Source organism: Triturus cristatus, chromosome 7 (genome assembly GCF_964204655.1).
Source record: "Triturus cristatus chromosome 7, aTriCri1.1, whole genome shotgun sequence".
NCBI lineage: Eukaryota > Metazoa > Chordata > Amphibia > Caudata > Salamandridae > Triturus > Triturus cristatus.
This window is the reverse complement of record NC_140590.1, coordinates 673,518,553-673,528,662: the sequence shown is the minus strand read 5'-3', so window position 1 is coordinate 673,528,662 and position 10,110 is coordinate 673,518,553.

Sequence of the window (10,110 nt, the reverse complement as noted above, 5' to 3'; positions counted from 1 at the left end):
ATTAAGTGGGTAAATGACGAAATGTCTGGTAAAATCTGCAGACGAAGCTTTTGGGTAGCATACGTAGGTAGATGTAGCGTGCAAAGGAGCCCACAAAATGATATAAAAAGGGAGCACCCACAGATATCGACGGACTACCTCGCCGTCTGTATGTAGGTTAACAGGCAGTGCAGGTTTTCCCCAAGAGCTGGGAGCTCTTGTCTTCCTTTGCTTAAAATGTCTTGCTCTGCTTTGCTTGAAGTATCTTATTCTATTTTACCTATATGAAATGTCATGTTATGTTTAACCATTGTTCTCTTTACTATTGCATTTAAAAGATTTTGTATTGTAATTGCAGGAATGCTTGCTCTAAGAGTAAACGTGAGTGTTCCTAGGTAACATTTTCCTTGGTGTAACTTGTTTCTCATGATGCATTTATAGATGTGTTTTCTCTCTCTCTCTGTCAGTACATTAATTGAGATACAGAGAATATTATGACAGCTGTATGATTATCTGGATTCTGTATTTTGTACTTTATGTCTCTATTCTGCGGTTTCTTTGAAGTTGCATCTTCTCATTAAACTGCCATTGTATTCTGCCTCCAATTCCATGTCTCATATGTCTGTTTTCTTCATTTTTGGAGCAAGCGTTCCTAGGCACCCCGGCTCAAATTAAGGTGCCCCTTTTGTCCCTGACTCACTCTCCTGCTCAGTTCTGTGGTGGCTCCCGGGGATCTGGGGACCGCCCCTAGCTTCCTTGACCCGTAATAGATCTTCCCTCCAACAGCCTCTCTTGCAAGTCCTGTATTGTTGGTTTGTTGCCCCTGCCCCCCTTTCCACTGCCCTCCATAGTCTGTTGTGCTTCCACGGCCCTTCCTGCCTGCTCAGTGTGGTTAAATTGTTGCCTTTGCACCCTCCTACCTGCCTTCAATTTTCAGAGTACGTGCCCCTGGCCTCTGCCTCTCAACAGTATCCTAATGAACAACTAGATTGCTAACATTCTATATTTATTACAAAAGTGTGGAACGCCTGACATCATCTTGATGTAATCAAAACTGTAATACCTAGAGCATTTCCTTTAGAAATTACATATATAAGAGGGTCTTATTGGCATCAAAATTATGGTTAGTGCTCTAAAAGACTAAAATAAGGACATATTTTCTGAGTTTTCAAATAGCGACAAAGCACTTTTAAATTATTTGTTATCTTTATGTTTTTTTATCCAGTTGACCACTTGATTAAATGTTGCACTTAGGGGAGAGGATGTGGTGTTACTTCCAGAACTGCAGACTTTGCAACTGGGGAACCAGGTTGCAGTTTCTGCTTCAGCTCGACATTCTGTGATTCTGGTCAAATCACTTAGTCTCCCCATGTCTACAACCAAAATGAATTTGTTCTTGTGTGATGTAACCAATGCTCATGTAAAGCACTCCAATACCTGACAAGTCTGCACTATATAACACTGCAAAAACACAAAATAATAAGTGTTTTACACACTTCTGTCATTGGGCTATATTTGGGCTACATCTGGGTGATTTTGGGCTACATTTGGGCTCTTTTGTCTCCGGTGGCCATCTTGGGAGATTTATTTGTTATGAAGTTTCCTAATTTTTTAATGAAATAGAAGAGGATTTGAGAAGTCACTCAAAATGTGCCCTCATTTTCTTTCTTCAGCATTAATCATAATTTCTATGGCAAAATGAACCTCCTCATTGTGTTCCTTTTTAAATTAAATGTTTTAAGTGTTACCAGTTTATTCCAATCAAGATGGCTTCAGGTGTGCCATACTTTTGTCATAATGAAGACAGTAAGCGCTCTAGTTGTTTTTAAGAACATTCTGGGACATTCTGTCATTGGGCTATACTTGGGCTACATCTGGGTGATATTTGGGCTACATTTGGGCTCTTTTGTCTCTGGTGGCCATCTTGGGAGACTTATTTGTTATGAAGTTTCCTAATTTCCTCATTTACTGCAGTCTCCTCAGTAGGAAATACTTTCAGTTTTTTACTTTGATTCCATCAAGAAGGCATTCAGATGTGTCACACATTTGCCATAAATTCAGAATGTTAGCACTCTTTTTGCTCATTAGATCACTGTAGTAAAGCTACTGCTCACCAGGGAAAACTGCTGCTGGTATTGAAAGTGCATGTTTCAGTCTGCATGTCAGAATTTTTTAATGAAATAGAAGAGGATTTGAGAAGTCACTCAAAATGTGCCCTAATTTTTCTTTCTGCAGCACTAATCATACTTTTTATGGAAAAATGAACCCCCTCATTTTGTTCCTTTTTAAATTAAATGTTTTAAGAGTTACCACTTTAATCCAAGCAAGATGGCTTCAGGTGTGCCATACGTTTATCATAAGTAGGACTGTTAGCGCTCTAGTAGTTCTTTGGAACACTCTGGGAAGCTGCAGTAGAACACAAAGGAATCAACTGACAGTCTCTGCCCTTGTTGGATGTACATGTTTTACTGAGAATGTCAGACTTCATTCTCACATGACTGAGAAAGATAATGTGAATTTACAGAAAATAAGCTCTCAGTTTAGCCTATAGATCACCTTCCAAACCTCTGTGGTAAAAGCATGAGAAAATATTTTTCTCTCAATCATGATATCCCAGCAGAAGGCTTTTTCACATGGTGAAATCACCTTAGAACATACCACAATTCCTAAAATGAGTATGGTACCATCAACAAATGATTTATAATGTAACTAAAGTCTTAAAACCTTCTATTAACTGCAATGCTTTTTAATGAGGTGCTATCATGTATATTGGTCCCAAGATGGCTGCCAACACTTCTTGGATGAAGTGCTCACAGCCAATCAGATCTCAGGATGAGATGTGTGGTTAGGCTCCGCCCACATATATATATGCTTTTAAATGCTATTTTCTCAGGAAATACTGAACAGATTTACACCAGACCTGCAAAAGGCACTTCCTTGACCTTATGGCTACCTCTCTGCCAAATTTCAAGTAATTCTGTTCAGCCGTTCGGGCTGTAGCTGTGTCTAAAGGTCCTATGGAAAAATGCATGGGGAAAACGCGTTTTGGGACCCCCCTTTTTTCTCGGCCCCTGCTTGACGAATCCCCCCGAGACTTTCAGGGTAGGAGCGGAGCGTAGCGCCCCACCTATTTTGAAAATTTTGCGAGGATTCGTCGACCGGCGCCAAAGTTATTCCAAATAGAATGTTGCGGATTTCCTATGGAAACAGGGTCCTAACTATAACTACCTACTGGCGACCGCCAGTAGGTAATATACATATATATATATATATATATATATATATATATATATATATATATTCACTGAAAAAAACATAGGTTTCAAGGGCGTTATAGTTAGCTGGACATTTCCCTCGTAAAAAACCCTAGAAATTCCCCTGTTATAGTTAGTTCAGCTAACTATAACTCGCCGCCCGCAATGCACTGCTGATGACGTCACATATTACATCACTCATGACATGGTCAGTGACATCACTGATGACATTTCAAATGACATCACTGGTTTTTCAGTGAATTTCAAAGGTTTTTTAAATGCTAATTCCTATCTATAACTTATCTCTAAAGATATCATGTTTAATGATTTTCATTGGATTTCTATATTTTTCAAATTCAGTGTGTCAATTTCATTAATTATGTTTTTTGAAATTCTTTTTTATCACCATTTTTTAAACTTATTTTTTCAATTATTTCTTTTAACAAATATTATTTGTTTTTATTGGGTATTTCAAACATATTTTTTTATATTTTTAAATATACTTTTTTAACTATATGTTCAAAACTTTATTTTATATATTTTTTTCCATGTTTCTTGGATCCGCGCACCCTATGTGCACCGTTCTCGATCCCTACGCGATAGCATCCACGCATGGTATGCGTTGGGTACGTGTTTAGTGCGCGATCGCAATGCGACCGGTACACGACTCCCAGCCTATACGCGACACTTTCGATGTACGTAACGCGACGTTTATGCGCTTCCGCGATGCGTCACCTGCATCTATGACGCAGTAGGTGCGCGGATCCCGCGAAATATTTAAAATTTAAAAAAACATATCTATGTATTTCATGTGAATATTAATTGAAGACAAACTCTAAACTAGTCTTAAAAGTAATATATTTTTACATTTAATCCTATTTTTGTTTTTAATTCAATTTCGCGGATGGGCGCTGGGTGCGTGATGCGTAAGCGCAGGGTGCGCAGATCCCATATGATCTGCAAAAAAAGAGATTTGATTGGTTCATTACACTTCCTGTTCTAACTATTGAAAGACCTCACCCAATTCAATCATTCTTCTTTGACCTTCTTTGGAGGAGCATCTCTTGGCAGAGAAGCAGATTTTTGGGACTAAGATTTCACTTAGCTCTAACTTTTTTCAACCAAAAATGGCTTCAGGGCAGCAGGCATCACCTGCATCTCCTCATACATCTGAGGATGATTTTTTGGAGGAGACACCACGCACACCATGTTTTTCATCTGTGGTGTGGACATTTTTGACTTTTCCCGTGGGGCAAACGAAGACCAATGCCACCTTGGTCACGTGCAAGATTTGCAAAAGAGTGCTGTCGTGAGGGGATCCTAACAAGAAATGCTCTTGCGGCACGGCAAGTATGATGAAGCACCTGAGGACCCTTCATCCGAACAATCTTGCACGAGAAGAATGCAGACGGATGAGAGACACTCCTGCTCCTGCGCCTTCCACCTCATCGCAGCCGAGCACTTCAAGAGTGCATCCATCAGCCCAAAATCTGGACATCCGTCCTCAATTTCAATTTTTAAAAATGCTCTGCACTAAGTGCAACGCGACTTTGTGCTACGGTGAGCAGTCGATCGATCTGATCTGCCGCCGCCAAGAAAGTTACAATTGCTAGGTTTTTTTTGTTGGTTTTTTTTGTTCCCTGAAGTTCATTGTTTGGTTCCTCCTGTTTTGTTTTTTGTTTTTTTTTTCCAGAAAAACCCCCAAAAATTGTTAGAAAACCCCCCCAAAAAATCTAGAAGAAGAAAGAAGAAAAACAAAAGTTCGTCTAAGAACTAACTTTCCTGGTTTAAAAAAAGAGCTACATTTCTTTGTTAGTGTGTGAAAGTTTAGATGAATGTATGTGTAGTACGTAATTGACTGAATGAATGCATTAGTAGCGTATGGTGAATGTATAAGTGCAGAACTATGAGGAAGTGCTGCAGCATCACACAGTAACCTCTTTAACTGCAGTGTGCTGTAGTACTTCCGAAGCACAGGGATGCAACATATGTACATAAATATGTTGCAAATCTATGCTTCTCTCTGCACGGCTGCTTAAACTGCAGCCATGTGGGGACACAGTCACCCTTGCACCATAGTGCAAGGATATCTGTGTCATATGCTGTTTGTTTTTCTGCAGGAAGACACACCTTCCTGCACAAAAACATTGAGAACATGCATTTTTCTCCTTCAATGTATGCTGAACATTTCAGCATGCATTAAAGATATAAAAATGTGGAGGAATGAAAACAATTCTCCTTGTTGTGCTTTCCTACGCCAATTTTAGAATGGTGCAGCATTCACACACTTATCGAGATTTATGATAAATCTAGACATGTGTCTTGTTCTATCAGTATTCAGTGCAATCATGCACAACAACACTTATAGAACACCCTTTAAATGTAAATTGATACTTGTATAGCGCACTACTCACCCACAAGGGTCTCAAGGTGCTTGTACGAATACCGCTGTGGAACCCATCCTGGCTTTCCCTGTGAGGCGTCCACTCCTGGGCACCCCCAAGGTGGAGGCCAGGCATCCTTAGCACTGTGGGGGCCGTTGTGGAGATTAAGCAAGCTATTGCCCAGAGTGGGACTCCATGATTGGAATGGCACCGGGGCGAGAATTATCAGGTCGGTGGAATTTTTGAGCCCAAGACCCACCGAGGCGTGGAATTAAACCCTGGTCCCGGGCTAGACCTCTGTATCAGGGTCTGCCGCTCTAATCATTGAGCCACACTCCTCCACCCTTTCCATGCAAAGTGGTGTGCATAATGACTGAGGTTGCATTTACATGGAGTATAAAAAGTGCACAGAGTGCCTTTTCCTCTCTTTGTAAATATGAAAGAGTGTCTTGCGCAACAACTATGTTACAAAAAGTGACATATTTCCAATTTTAAAATTCCTTGCAAATGATAGAAGGTAAGCACAGAGTTTTGTCTGCAGAGATGTTCAAAGAAGAATGATTGAAATGATTGTGGTCCTTCAATAGGTACATATTATGAAATATTATGAACCCCTCAAATCTCTTTTTTTGCAGGTCACATGATATCTGATTATGGTCAGATTTCAAAACTACATAGGTATAAACAGAGTGTTTTTAGAAACTTGTTTCAACTTTGTAGCTTCTTGCAGACCTCCTCATTCTGCATATTGAGACTTAGTTAAACTTACCTTCACAGTAATAGGAATAAAAAATGGTATACATTTTTTTCAGATTTTCATTGCAATCTAAATTCATATAAATTGCTTATTTTAAAATTTGGATCTGTCAACGTAAAGAAAAACAAATTATAAAATGTAATAATACATTTATTACAAACCAGCACAATTTCCACAAAGTAATTTGTTTGCCTTTTTTGCTGTTTTCAGAATATATTGAATTTCACTAGAAATAGTGATTTCAATCGTACTCCTCACTTAACAGCTGGCAAAAAAAAAACAATCAGAAAGATTGTTAAAAAAACCCTAACATGCTATTCTCAGTAAAATACCACAAGATACAAATCCCACATATAAAAAATGCTTATGGCTAACAAAATTTTATAAGTTTAACTTACAAAAACTGTAAATGTTGTCGCTTAAAAATATTCACCGAATCTAAGGATGAATTTTTGGAGGAGGCACCACGCCCACAACGCTCTTCTTCATTGGTGTGGAAATGTTTTACCTTTCCCGAGGGGCAAACAAAGACCAATGCCACCTTGGTCACGTGCAAGATTTGCAAAAGAGTGCTGTCGTGAGGGGATCCTAACATGAAATACTCGTGCGGCACGGAAAGTATGATGAAGCACCTAAGGACCCTTAATCCGAACAATCTTGAGCGAGAAGAGTGCAAACGGATGAGAAACATTCCTGCTCCTGCGCCTTTCTGAGTTTCTTTTCTTTTTTTTTTCTGCCATGATTTCTCTATTTTAACGTTGAAAAACAGTATCTGTAAAAAAGAACCCCACAAATAAATGTATACTAATAACTTTAAAATTTATACTATTCCATTACTGTTCAAACACATTTTATATAAAAACTGACTAAGAAACTATAGCCCTGAACCACAAGTGTGACGATGGTTAAAACACTACATGCATAGTGCATAGTACTTTGAAGCAGTTCATGCCCTAAAGCCTACCTCACTAAAAGACTACATGCTAACTGACTGAATGATTACAGTACTATAAGGAGACACACTGGGTGAGTAACAGGGTGTTTGCTAGAAGTGTATGAATACTGACTGGGGAATTGAAGGTGTGAAAGACAACTGTGTAGGTGGTTAAGAGGACTGCATACATAGTGGATAGGCGTTTGAAGCAGTCCATGTGTTAAGGCCTGGCTCACAGCATGAGTACTTGGGTACTGACTGAATGATTAGAGTACAGCAAGGAGAGTGCCTGGGTGAATTTATAAGTGGTTGGCTTTTGGCTCAGTGAATGGATTAGTACTTGGTACTGAATGGGTCACTAGAGGAGTGCAAAGGGAGTGACAGGATGTTTGCTGGACTGTATGGATACTGACTAGGGAATTGAAGGTGTGAAAGACAAGTGTATAGTATGTTAGAAGACTGCATGCACACTGCATAGACATTTGAAGCGGTCTATGTGGTAATGTATGGTTCACAACATGAGTACTTGGAAACTGACTAAATAATCAGACAACTGCTAGGACAGTGCCTTGGTAAAACTTTTACATTTTCAGTTCTGGCGTAGTGAAGAGAATAGTACATGGTACTGCACTTTAGTGTCAAACCCTGAATCAATTTATCAATGCAGAAGCAAAGTCTAGCATCTAATGCTACTAAAACTTGACAACATGACCGGTTTTAAAACAGTTATCTGTCAGCAAATACACAATGTTACCAAATGCTGCTCTCACAATCCTTACCCAAATGCACACAGACTCACAGTGTGATTTTAGACAAGCAACACTATCCTAGGAGTTTACTGAAACTCATTCACTAGTCTAGAAGAGGTAAAGGTACTGCACACAATCTACATATTTAGGTACTTCACTTTAGTGTCAAAGCCTGACTTATTTGCATCAATGCATAAACAAAGACTGGCTTCTAATGCTACTAAAACTTGACAACATGGCAGGTTTTAAAAGAGTTATCTGTCAGCAAATACACAATGTTACCAAATGCTTCTCTCACAGTGGTTCCGAAATTCTCACAGACTCACAGTGTGATTCTAGACAAGCACCACTATCCCTGGGAGTTTACCAAAACTCATTCACTACAGTGGAAGTGGTAAGGGAACTGCACACAACCTACATATTTCAGGACTGCACTTTTATGTCAAAGCCTGACTCATTTAATCAAAGCATAAGCAAAAACTGCCTTCTAATGCTACTAAAACTTGACAACAAGACAGGTTTTAAAACAGTTATCTGTCAGCAAATACACAATGTTACCAAATGCTTTTCTCACAGTGGTTCCCAAATGCACACAGACTCACAGTGTGATTCTAGACAAGCAACACTATCCTTAGCAGCTTACCAAAACTCATTCACTACTGTGCAAGGGGTAAGGAGACTTCACACAATCTACATATTAAAGTACAGCACATTAGTGTCGACGCATGACTCATTTTATCAATGCATAAGCAAAGACTGGCTTCTAATGCTACTAAAACTTGACAACATGACAGGTTTTAAAACAGTTATCTGTCAGCAAATACACAATGTTACCAAATGCTTCTCTCACAGTGGTTCCCAAATGCACACAGACTCACTGTGTGATTCTAGACAAACAACACTATCCCTTGCACTATACCAAAACACATTTCTTCATCTAGAAGGAGTACTACATTTTAGTGTAGAAACATAACTCATTTCACAAATTCATAAACAATGACTGGTTTCTAATGCTACCAAAATATAAAAACAGCACAGTTATCTGTCTGCAAACACATGAAAAACACAAATGCTTATCACAGAATGGTTTCTACATGCACACACACTGTCAACAAGATTGTAGAGAAAAAAAGTACTCCCTACACTTTAGCAGGAGAAATACATTAGTCTGATTAAAATCAAAATAGTCTACATACATCCCCTCACAATTAAATAACTCACCTTTCAAGTTGTTTTGTAGATTTAGAAGTATTTCAGTCACACACCAGATATCAGTCACACACCAGATTTTCTTATACAGAATCTCTGCACTGTGCACCTGTCAGCAGAACCAAAGAATGGCAACGTTTTTCTCTCTTTTTCCACACATATACATGTAAACATCAAATCACATTCCTTCCCACATAAATTCAAAAGCAAACACACATTTCTATTGGTTAAACATTTCAACCCTTTCCAAATGACATAAATTGGAACCCTTCCCCAATCTGCCTTCTGCCCGTTACCATAGAAACAGATCATGGAACACTGTACTGAGCACACAGGTCACAAGTTCAGCGCACAATGTTGCTAATCAAGACAGCAAGTGTGCTTGACTTTTCAACATATCAGCTTATCATATATAATGTTCCTTACAATCAGTTTTTGTCAACCAATAAGAATCATGCGTTTAAAAAACAGAAATATACACCCTACCTTTCAGTGTAGAAGGTTGTCAAACAACCAATGATTTCTTGTCTTTTTTCAAAACAGCATCTTAGCCACCATTTTAGAAACATCTTACTTTCCAAACTGCCATTTCATTTACAGAGACCATCTGAGTGCATCCAGACCTCCTTTCAAGATGCTTAGAGTGTGGATTGTGGGACACAGCTATCTTTTCTGGAGCCAAAGATATGCAGAAAAGAAAGGCATTCACAAAGACCTAGGTTTGCCAAATGTAGACATTAAATGGATTGGACAGAGAGGATTAAAGTGGCACCAATTGATGCCATTGGTGAAATCCTTCATGCATATCCAACACCCTGACCTCATAATAGTGCACTGTGGTGGC